The sequence below is a fragment of the Nicotiana sylvestris genome, chromosome 2 (genome assembly GCF_000393655.2).
Source record: "Nicotiana sylvestris chromosome 2, ASM39365v2, whole genome shotgun sequence".
Classification (NCBI taxonomy): domain Eukaryota; kingdom Viridiplantae; phylum Streptophyta; class Magnoliopsida; order Solanales; family Solanaceae; genus Nicotiana; species Nicotiana sylvestris.
In genome coordinates this window covers 168,988,359-169,000,440 of record NC_091058.1, presented here as the reverse complement: position 1 = coordinate 169,000,440, position 12,082 = coordinate 168,988,359, and the positions used below count along the sequence as shown (strand labels likewise).

Sequence of the window (12,082 nt, the reverse complement as noted above, 5' to 3'; positions counted from 1 at the left end):
TTTCCGAGCGCACCTCCCGCGCCGCTCTGAATGGCCTGAGTCGTTGCCTTGATTGCTGAGTAACTCAGGATCTTATTGGACTTAAGTCCCTCTTCTATCATTCCTCCAATTTTCACCACTTCATTGAATGATTTGCCAATTGACGTCACCAAGTGACCGAAGTAAGTTGGCTCGAGAGTTTGTAGAAAGTAATCCACCATTTCTCCCTCTCTCATTGTGGGATCAACTTTGGCTGCCTGTTCTCTCATCGGAACCCAAATTCCCGAAAGCTCTCTCCGGGTTTCTTCTCAAGCTTCAGCAATGTGAGACGGTCTGGGACTATCTCAAGGTTGTATTGGAAGTATCCTGCAAAAGCCTGTGCCAAGTCATCCCAGGTGACCACCTGCTCGGATCTTGTCTTGTATACCACTCTAGTGCCGACCCGCTCAAACTCTGGCCAAAGTAAGCTATCAATAGCTCATCTTTTCCCCCTGCTCCCCTCATTTTGCTACAAAAGCCCCGTAGATGTGCCATAGGATCGCCATGTCCTTCGTACAAATCGAACTTGGGCATCTTGAACCCTGCTGGTAATTGAACGTCAGGGAAAAGGCATAAATCCTTGTAGGCCACGCTGACCTGGTTGCCTAACCCGTGTATGTTCCTGAAGGACTGCTCCAGGCTTTTAAATTTCCGCATCACTTCGTCCTGCTCTGGGCTCTTAGCCGGCTTTTCAATCTCTGCCGGGACCTCAAAGTAGGGATTATAGGTATGCGGCTCGGGTGCTTTGAATGTGAGTTCAGGGGTAATATTGTGTGTCGTGAGCCTGAAACAGTGGCTCACTGGATGATCTGTGCAATGGGGCTGGGGGAGGTGCCACAAAGACGGGAACATTTGGTGGAGGAGGGTTTTGACTGGGTGGTGGAGCTTGGGGATCATAGGCCTCTCTTCCCTGATAGTAGTGATGGCTTGGGAAACTCGTTGAAGGGCCGGTGGAGGGGTATTCCGGCGTGTGTACTGGTTGGAGGGTAGGAGTAACGGGTAGTTCCTACCCCTTCTGGGCTCTAGCTAAGGCTATCTGCATCTCATTCATTTCCAGCCCCATTTTTTCCATTTTCTCCAGGGCTTCCTTCAGCATCTGATTGGCTGTCTTTTCTGACTCAACGCTGTTGTCTGACCCAGTCATGCTTTCTGGTATAGGACCTTTCGATCTTGTTTGATAATGTTACGGTGCCAGTACGCTCTAACAAACTAACTGGTATTGATTGGAAAAACAACAAACTTGTTAGTGTTAGAGTCTTAACAGATATTGTAATTGCACGTTGGGGGATGCAATGTTCTTAGGCAATTAACCATTTCTAACATGCTTTTGCTCTGACCGCATGCATCATTCCGGCTTATTTTATTTGGTGCCTCTTTCGAATGTTTCAGGGACCTTCCTTTTCTTCTTCTCTTTTTTTTTTTTAAAAAAAAGAATTAAAGTCGAATCCTATATAGATTGCCTACGTATCGTGACCCCGCACGAATCAGACCAGGCGTAGTTCATGCATCCGTGAGATAAATACCCAATTTTCTATTACTCATATATGTTATTACAAACTGTGATTTGAAAGAAAACAAACGAAATACAGACTCTACATTATTAACAATGGTTGAAGAGAACATAGGGGTAAACAATAGACTCTGAAAAACAAACAAGTGCAAAGTTGAACTAGGGACACATTAAAGATTTCAACTTAGGTACTCGCGAGGCATCATTCGGCCTTTTCGCGGGTTTTGGTGTAAGACCCCTTTGCAAGCTCTTCAACTCATTCATGATCCGGTGGACGTAGCCCATGATGGAGGCAAGAAGGGTATCACGAGGTATTTGCTCACATGTTAGGCATCTCATGTAGATGTAGTGCCCAATATCATCAATCCTTCCCCGGATGTTATCCCTTTCCCTGAATAGTTGTTCTATTTGCCGGTTCTTTAGCCCCAGCATTTGAGCATTGTCAGCGAGTCGATCCTGAAACCTCTCCATTCGTTTTTCCATTATGGCCATCAAATCATAACAGCGCCTTCTGTCTCCCCGGGCATCTCGGGCTTGTTTAAAGACCTGCTCCTGAAGAGTGGAGTTTGTCTCTCTTAATAGTCCCATGCTTATTTCAGAATCCCCTATGACTTGTTGTAGATGCTTCCTCCATGCCATTGTCCCTTTTTCCCACCTGACCCGCATTCTTTCTATGCAAGCCTCAGATCTCTTCAAGTCCTCTCGGCTTTTGCCGACTTGATTTCTCAGCTCTGTTATCAACCTTTCATCAGAGCGACGTTTCTGTCGGTCGTTGTTACTCTTACTGACTTGGCAAATTCGGGCTTTTAGTGCCTGGTTTTCTTTGGTTAATTTATTCTTTTCACCCTGTTCCGAGGCGACTTGCACGCGGTTCTCAAATATAAGCCTTTCAACTTGTTGCTTCAGCTTCCCGATTTCAACCCGGTAACCTTCTTCTCTTGCCAACCAACCCCACTGCTCTTGCGAATCATCCGTAAATTGTTGTACATGAGCTCTTTTAGCAGGACTCGGATGAATCTGGAACCTTTTACCGAACCAAGCATTGTATTTTGGGTCTACCTCACCCTTAGCCAATTCTCGAACCATAGTCTTGGGCTCCAGGAATCTACATTCGTGCCACAACTTTCAGAGCCGTCACACCTCCTTTTTCCGCCCCCGCGAGGGTACAAGGAGTTTTTTCCAATTAAAGGACAATCGAAACGAGATTTATTTATTTATTTCAGAGTCGCCACTTGGGAGATTTAGGGTGTCCCAAGTCACCAATTTAATCCCGAATCGAGGAAAAGAATGACTCTGTTTAACAGTCCGCGAACCAGAAATCCGGATAAGGAATTCTGTTAACCCGGGAGAAGGTGTTAGGCATTTCCGAATTCCGTGGTTCTAGCACGGTCGCTCAACTGTTGCATTTAGCTATTATCTGATTTTTACATGAATAACCTATGTGCTGATTCTACTTTTTACTGCTTTTACATATACATATTTATTCGAGAGAGTGAACGCCGTTTAAAGTATGTTTTCGGATTGCGCCGCATCAGATGAACCCGCAATCTTAGACACACTCTATTCAACATTTTAGGATTTGGATTCGGGCCGCATAAAATGCCCACCCATATTTAGGAATGTAATTTACTAAAGTCGCGCCTAAAGATTCTAGCGCGTTATTATCTTTTGGGAGGGCCGTGAAATTCGCTAAACGGCCCTTCCCGACTTCTAAAAAATTTCTTAAACCTTTACTGAGGGTCCTGCAATTTTTTTTATTATTGTTTTTATTTGACGAAGCTCGTCTCATTTATTTTTTTTATTTTTTATTTTTTTTAAAAAAGGAAAGTAACTACATTTCTATTTTTATTTGTCTCTAAATAAAGAAAAATCCTGGTTAATTACATGCTAAAAAAAACCGTAACTTATTTAATTAATAGATTACAACAGATGCTAACGAAAATTGTACTTGAACTTGTAAAATAGATTACAACATATTCCATAAGCTAATATTACTAAAAATGGAATTATGCATATAAAAAAACGTACAAGATTGACTAACGTTACTACAATTAGCCATTTTTAACTGTGGTGAGGTTAACTAAATGATCGAAGCTATAGACTAATTCATTAACCCTAATGTATTCGCAATTTAACTATACTAAATGCTTATTGAAACTACTCTACATTAGTGTAAGTATACTTAGTTATTAATACATAAAATTATCGACTACGGCCTTTATTTATTTATTTTTATTTTTTTTATTATTATTATTGGAACTATAATGTTGACACTACCTACCCACCTTACATTTACATTTTTTATCAAGTCCACAATCTATCTATGTGAGATTATTTGTAACATGAATTAATGCCAATACTGATGAGAGTATAATCACTTAAGAGGATTAATGGAAATTAGTTTTAACCATCTAAACGAAATACTAATCGGGTTTTGACTAAGTACTTTATCTCGTTTGTGGACTACTTGAATATATGCATGAAAATAAACAACTAACTAGAGATATGCTACTTATCATGATTTACCTCATTAATCTAACAAAATTGAAAGGTTCATGTTATATCAGCGCATGACCCTTTATACAATTCCTTCTCTTTTCAGTCCAATTATACAAAAAAAATAAAACAGTTCACAAAGAAAAACTAAATAGACCAAATTGTCTACTATCTATTTTATTGAAACGGTTGGATTTTATTGTTGCATTTCAACTTCAAAGCTTTATCACTACAATATTCGAATGTGTACCTGGAATTCGAATTACAATAAGAGAGAAAAGAGGTCAGGAGCAACAATGTATAACAGTAGCACAACAACAGAATCCCACAACAAATAACAGCAACAAAACCAACAATAACCAATGTAACAATGGTCAGAACCAAACTGAAATAACCCCGGAAAGCCTGACTGAAAATCAGTAGCACTAAACGCAATCCACAGAGGCAGTAACAAAGTTCTGATTTCAGTAGTAAAGAAAAGGCCCTCACTTTCAGTTTTTAACTCTCAAAGACTGATTTTTAGTTCTGAAAAATTAGTCTATTTCTCCCTTTTAAGTTCTGAAAATTTTTCTTCTCTAAATTTCCAGTCCTCTATCTCTATATCAACTCCTCCTATTTATAGGCTAGAACTAAACATTATTTATTCAAAGTTTTTCACTTTCAGCCTGTATATTCCCTCCCATGTGCATCTATACACTTTTATCATTAATCCCATGCTTATTTTCTGATTTTTCCACCTTTAAAGATACCAGACAGGGTGTATTCTGCACTACTAATTCCCTTTTCATTAAATAATTCATTAATTTTAATTATACACTGAATATTCAACTGGCAGACTACTAACACTAAACATTTTAAATCTTTTAACACCCAAAAATACCCCTGAAAATCCCCTATTATTATTGTCTTGCCCTCACTCTTAGCAATCTGTATTTAAACCTCTCTGATTTACAACTACACCAAATCACTACACAGCTACAACCAATCCTTAAGTCAAATTCACACAAATGATTCAAGAATCAAAACATACCAACGAAGTGATTCATGTTGTATTCGTCCAAACAAAGCAGTCATAAACTAACTATTCGACGAAGTTGTTCAAATCGAATGTAGCTTATAACGCACACTCAAACAAACAGAAGAAAAACCTTGACCAAATAAAAGGTCTTGAAGAAGAAGGAGAGCTAATGAACAAGACAAAATTACAAAATAACACTTTAAACAAAGAATCAATAATCCAAAAAATAAAATGAACAAAACGAGATTACAAACAACACTTAGAACCAAAAACCATAACAGAAAAGTAGATCAAATGAACTAAATAATCTTAAAAAAAAAATCTGAAACTTGAACGAACCCAAATCAAAACTCGGATTTGAACTATTGGAGGTCGAACGGACTGTGGTGGATTAGCATGGAGGGACGAGGGTGGTCGCCGGTTTCAGGCAGTCATGGTCGTTGTTTGGGGTGGTATTGACGACGGGAAATGAGGAAGAAGGTTGTTGCTGTGGCTGTTCCCGGTTGACGAAGCAGCAGCAGAAGCAACGCACGAATGGTTTGGTGTCCGTTGCTTTCTCTGTCCGGCAGCTATGGAGGTTCGACGGTGGGAGTTCGGGCTGGTTATGGAGAGGTTTTGAGGGGGGTGACGATGAGGAAGCAAGTGGCAATATCATTTGGACAGAAAGAAGAAAAAGCAATGGCCCCCTCCAGAAGTCCTGGACTGTTTCCTTTTTTTCTTCATTTCAAACGAAGAAAAAGGTCCACAGTCCTTCCCATTTTTTGGTTTTAAAAGTTTTTCTCCCTTTCTTTCACGTTCTCTCTCCTCTCTTTTTTCCAAAAAATTTCAGCCCTCTTCTCCTTCCAAAAGTTTTTGCTTTTTCAAACTTTTCTTCTAAAATTTCTCAATCCCCCCCTCTCTTCACGTTTTGTCCCCCCCTTTTCAAACTTTTTCCACCTTTTTTTTCTTTTCAAAAGTTTTTTGCTTTTTTTTTTTCATTTTTCAAATCCCCCCTTCTTTTCACGTTCTGTCCCCCCCTTTTCAAAAATTTCAGCCTTTTAAAATTTTCCTCCCCCATGTGTTTTGTCCTTGTTCAAAGGACATGGACCCCACATGTGTAGGAGTCCAAGACATGTGTCCCCCATGCGCGGTGGGGTTCCCCGTGTGTGGTGTTCCGTCCGTGTTCCCCACGTGTGTCCCCCACGTGTGGTGGGCTCGGATTATTATGGGCTAAGTCCGAAAATTAGGCCTAAAAACGGGTAGTTTGAACCCAAATATTATTCTTTTGCCCGGACCCAAGAATAAAATACGATGTTATTCAATTAATCCTATGCAAGCAAAATAACTACAAAAATAAGACTAACTTTTAAAACAAAACTATTTCTTTCTTTTTTTTAGTATTTTTTCAAGATTAAAATAGCTACAAAGCATAAATAAAACTATTTTTGTCATTTTCGTTTTTATATAAAGATAAAATATAAAGTACTATTTTTTTGTATTTTTCAAGATTAAAATGGCTACAAAACGTTAATAACTCTTTTTTTTGTAATTTTCGAAATTATACAACGATAAAAATATAAAGTACTATTTCTATATTTTTTTAAGTTAAAATGACTACAAAACATTAATAAAACTACATTTTTATAATTTTCGAAATTATATAAAGTATAAAACATAAGGTACTATTTTTTGTATTTTTTCAAGTTTATGAGAAATACATAAGCTAAAATTTACATATATATTTTTTGTAATTTTTTTTTGCGACAAAATAAGGTAAAATAGTCAAAATAGCTATATTAGACTCAATTCAAATATTAACGTTTTGTAGCCCTCTTTTTTTCTTTCTTTTTATTTTTTATTTTTGATAAAACTAAAATTCTAAATTGAGCTACAAACTACATTAACTCCAAAAATACTAATTAAACTCCTAACAAAAATTATCATACACAATTAAACACCAATTAAAACAAAATTGCAAAATTTGACATTAAATGCTAACAATGCAAAATATTCCTATTTTTGTGACTTTCATTTTTTTTTGTAAAACAAACTTAATTAAATACTAAATGAAAATGTGATATATTTTATATTTTTATTAATTAAAACAAATAAACATGCACTCATAAAAATACAAATAATTATACAAAAATACCACAAAAATAACAAAAATTGCACACAAAGGAAAATTATTTTATTTTGAATTTTTGGGAGTAATTCTTTCATAGGGCAAAAATCACGTGCTTACAACAATAACAGGAATGGCATCAGTTGTGTCCATAACCTTTTAATATATAACACATTTCACAATCACTCCCCCATTTTCAAGTATTTGTATGCTATTTATTCATACGTCTATATGATATGCAAATTATAGCACCTTGATTTATGAAACAAATCCAACTTTCAATGGATTTTGGTCATGTTCATCGGTTGATTCACCTCATTATAGACCAACGTATTAATACGTTCATTTATGAAATCATATTTATACAAGACATACAAACGCACTTTTCATGAAAAGTCACAGCCTTCCAGGTAACACCCTTTCATAAAAGAGCTAAACATTATAAATATTCAAGAAAGAACAAATCATTTCTGGAAAGGTACATAAACAACTTTCGAATTTGTAGTTTCATCACTAGTCATCATTAAGACTGAACAAGTAATGAATTCACAGATTACCATATCAATATCTCTAAGGATTCGTGGGGTTCGAAGAATTATATCATATAATTCTTCTAGATAATATATACATCACAACTTAACATTAGCTTTTATTATGCATAAGCTAAATGCCCCCACATTTCACATGTTTCATGTGCCTTTACTATCAATATATAATCCATATATAAACAAATAATGACTACATAATTTAGAGTATTCTTAATGTAAATACACTAGTTTGCAATCATTTGACTACATTTTCTAGTCACATTTCACATGCCATTGTTTGGGTGCTTGTTTTAGTCCGTAAATTGACTTAACAAATCGACATACCTTCTTTTCTTTTCCAGGAACCACAAACCCTTTAGGTTGTTCCATATAAATTTCTTCCTCTAAATCTCCATTTAAGAAGGTTGTCTTTACGTCCATCTGATGGATTTCAAGGCCATACACGACGGCTAACGTTATTAACACTCGAGTAGATGTAATCCTCGTTACCAGCGAGTATGTATCAAAATAATCAAGGCATTCCCGTTGTCTAAATTTGACAACTAATCTTACCTTATGTTTGTCAATAGTACCATCGGCTTTCATTTCCCTTTTGAAAATCCACTTAGAACGCAAATGTTTATTTTATGGAGGAAGATCAACCAATTCCCAAGTATGATTACTTAATATGGATTTTGAAATATTGTGCTTTCGAGGAAGACAATATTTCTTTAAACGTTTGAGGCTCATTTTCCAATAAGAATGTCAGAAAATCCGGTCCAAAGGAAGTAGTTATTCTTTGACGTTTACTACGTCTTGGATTTTCCTAATTCAACGTACTTTCCTTTGCTTCTTCCCGAGTTCGCTTAGATATTTCACTAGACAACTCACATTCCTTTTTATATGGATAAATATTCTCAAAGAACTCAGAATTATCTGATTCGATAACCATATTAATATGAATGCCGGGATTTTCTGATTTATGAATCAGAAAATGATATGCGTTACTATTTGTTGCATATCTTATGAAAACGGAATCAACGGTGTTTGATCCGATTTTTATCCTTTTGGGTTTAAGAACTTACACTTTACCCCAATACCCCCCACACTTGGAAATATTTCAAGTGTGGTTTTCTTCCTTTTCATTTTTCATATGGAATGACGTGAGTCTTGCTATGGGGAACGTGAATGAGTATTTGGTTAGCCGTAAGCATAGCTTCCCCCCACAAGTTTTGGGTAAACCAGAACTTATCAACGAGGCATTCATCGTCTCCTTTGACGTTCCATTCTTTCTTTCCGCAATTCCATTAGATTGCGGTGACTAAGGGGCGATCGTTTGGTGAATAATTTTATATTCCAAACATATTTCTTCAAAAGGAGATTCATATTCGATGCCCTTATTACGTTGTTGAGCCAACCACAAGAATTGTTTGTGTCATGACATAGCCAGAATTAACAAATGGTGAAGTTTTTAATCTTCAAACCAATCTGACACATTCAGAATTAATAAATAGTGAAGTTTTTATTCTTCAAACCGAGTAACATCTGATACAACTAGACCTAATAAACGGTGAAGTTTTTAATCTTTAACCGAATAATACGTGACACAATCAAATTTAATAAACGGTGAAGTTTTTAATCTTCAAACCCAATAATAAATTGGAGTAGAAAATCACTAAGATTTTAATCTCCAAAATGAGTATAAAGTCATGAAGACTTTAATCTCAATGAACGAGTAAAAATCACCCAAATTTTGATCTTTAAGCAGGAGTAGAAAATCACAAAGATTTTATTCTCCATAATGGCAGTATAAAAATCACGAGAATTTTCTCTAAAACATGGGCAGAAAATTACAAGTATTTTGATTTTCTTTTCAAATGACTCTCCAACTAAACCATTATAACCCCTTATCATTTCAACAATTTGATATATCTTCTTATCAAACAAACATATGTATATTTTTTATTGAATCAAAATGATATCCATATAAGATATCACCTTCATGATCTCAAAATAAATTCAAGTATTAATGTAAGCTTAATTCATATCTTACAAAACCTTAAAAATAATTTTTCATATAATTTCAAGCATGCTATCAAAATTATATACCAACTAATCAATCTTATGGCATGCTATCAGTCTATCAGAATATATATTATGAGAACACCACATAATAAATATTTATTCTAACATTTATGGAAAGTGAATTTCATAAATCGAGTAGAAAAAGTAGAACCATAATTTGTAGTCACTTTCTGCTTTGTCGGAATTAATATTGTCCTCTTGATGTCCGGCCTCAGACAATTCAATTAGCAGAGTCACTTCTCTTCGACTACTACTAGCAGAATACTCTTTCTGATTTACCTTCAAATGGTTTCAATCTCTCCATGCAATGTACAGAAATTCAGGCCCGAGAAAAGCCATGTCACTTGACATGTTTGAAGACAATCTTTCAGAATCTAACACTGCTACTCCATAACATTATGATCTCTTTGTAAAAAAAAAAAATAGTTTAAATATTATAACTGAACATCTGTCACAAGTTATAATGAAACGCCGTCTTTGATGACATATTTTGGCATTGCTAGATTTGAAATAAAATTTCGCTCAAACAGATTTAGGTATTCACCCTTCTGCCTTTCACAAGTTTGCCTCGTAAAGTGTGTATTTCAAATTTTTGTCATCATTAATTTCTCAAAAATGAACAATTGTTATTCCACGTAAAAATGGAAGTACCGAAATCGATGAATTTATGTACCTCTTCCTTCTCATGCTTGCCTATGACCTATTCTGACCAGATTTGTCAATACTGCTATGCTTTCCAATTTGTTGATCTTAGTTGGGAATGCACAACATGCTCCGCAGTGTTCTTTCATCGAATAATGCATGTACAGATCAGTAAAAGTTATGAGCATTCACAAGTTAGTGTGCTTTCATCGATTATAGCCTCTAAATTTATAGACAAATGCTTGTATATATCCTTCATATGATGTCTCAGTTGACTATCTCAACGAAAAAGAGTCATTTGGCTTGTTTACTGCATTCATTTATGCCCACTTCTGACTTCATCAAACACTTACTTTAGGATTTAATTTATATATAGTAATAGTGTAAAAAAAAAATAGAAGGTAAATTGTTTTAAAATTATTTGTTTTAAATTTTATGGATTATTATTATTATTATTATTATTATTTTTATTATTATTTTTATTATTTTTATTATTATTATTATTATTATTATTATTATTATTATTATTATTATTATTATTATTATTATTATCGAAATAATCAGTTGTCATGCTAACAAATTATATACCTTCAATAACGATAAATGACCTACAAAAGAGAAATATACTAAAAGAGACACGAACATAACGTGATTCAGCCAATTGACCTACATCCACATGCAAAAATGAGCAATCTGCTATAAAAAGAGAGCAAAAAATATTAAGAAAATAACCTCACAAATAGGCAAACACAAGTGGTATGCTAACACTTGTCTCACAAATTCTCCCCCCTAAACGAGACTTTTAATGTAATATTCCAACCAGTCATTTTTAAGTTCTAGCATCACGTTCTATGATTTGAGACCTTGAGTGCGTTCATATAATTTATGACTTGCTTGTATGGTTGGTTCAGGTTCGGAGAGGTTTGAGGAGCGATTTGGAATACTTAGTTCCTACCTAGAGGTCTTAAATTAAAAGAGTTGACCAAAGTCAACAATTTGGGCGAACATGCTCGGATTGGTGATTTGAAGGTTCTGATAGGTTCCTACGATAAGTTTAGACTTATACATATCTTAGGATCGGATCACGGCTTTTGGTTGAAGTCGAAAATTTTAAGAATTTATGAGTTCATAAGTTTAACTTGGCATTGACTTTTATTTGTTATTGCATTTTGTTTAATTTTTTGTGTAGGGTAATATCAGTTCATATTAAATACTCGAATAATGGAGCGACACATGGAACTGAAGACGGATGGAAAAAGAGGCAAGTGAAAATCAAGATCGGGGATAACAACTTCGGTTGGCACCGGGCAGACCCCGAAGGGAATATTGGCAAGGAGGACAAACGAATATTTGTCACCCAATGACATTCAATGAAGAATATTCCTCAGTATTAAATACAAAATCTGTTACAGAGAATTTTAACATTCATAGCCTGCCGTTACACATTCATTAATGACTGCCATAATTATCATTTAAGATGGGATTAATTGTAAGACCTTGTTCCCTAGGTGTAGCTATAAATTGTCATGACCCGAATTTTCCGTCCTCGGGAGCCGTGATGGTACCTACTAATGTGACCTAGGCAAGCCAAACCCTTAAACTAATTACTTCATTATCCATTTTTTTCTTTTTAACAAACATAAAGCGATAACGTATAAACAACGGAAATTTAATTTAAGCGG

At 35.3% G+C, this 12,082-nt stretch overlaps 1 long non-coding RNA gene across 1 annotated transcript in view; it reads left to right on the top strand.

Annotated features, from left to right (window-relative positions):
* LOC138886426 (uncharacterized) overlaps positions 1 to 11,860 on the top strand; it is a 31,355-nt gene extending 19,495 nt beyond the window's left edge. Inside the window, exon 2 of the long non-coding RNA XR_011405155.1 lies at positions 11,590 to 11,860. This is a non-coding gene — a long non-coding RNA (uncharacterized lncRNA). The remainder of the gene's footprint in view (positions 1 to 11,589) is intronic.
* The last annotated feature ends 222 nt before the right edge of the window (positions 11,861 to 12,082 follow it).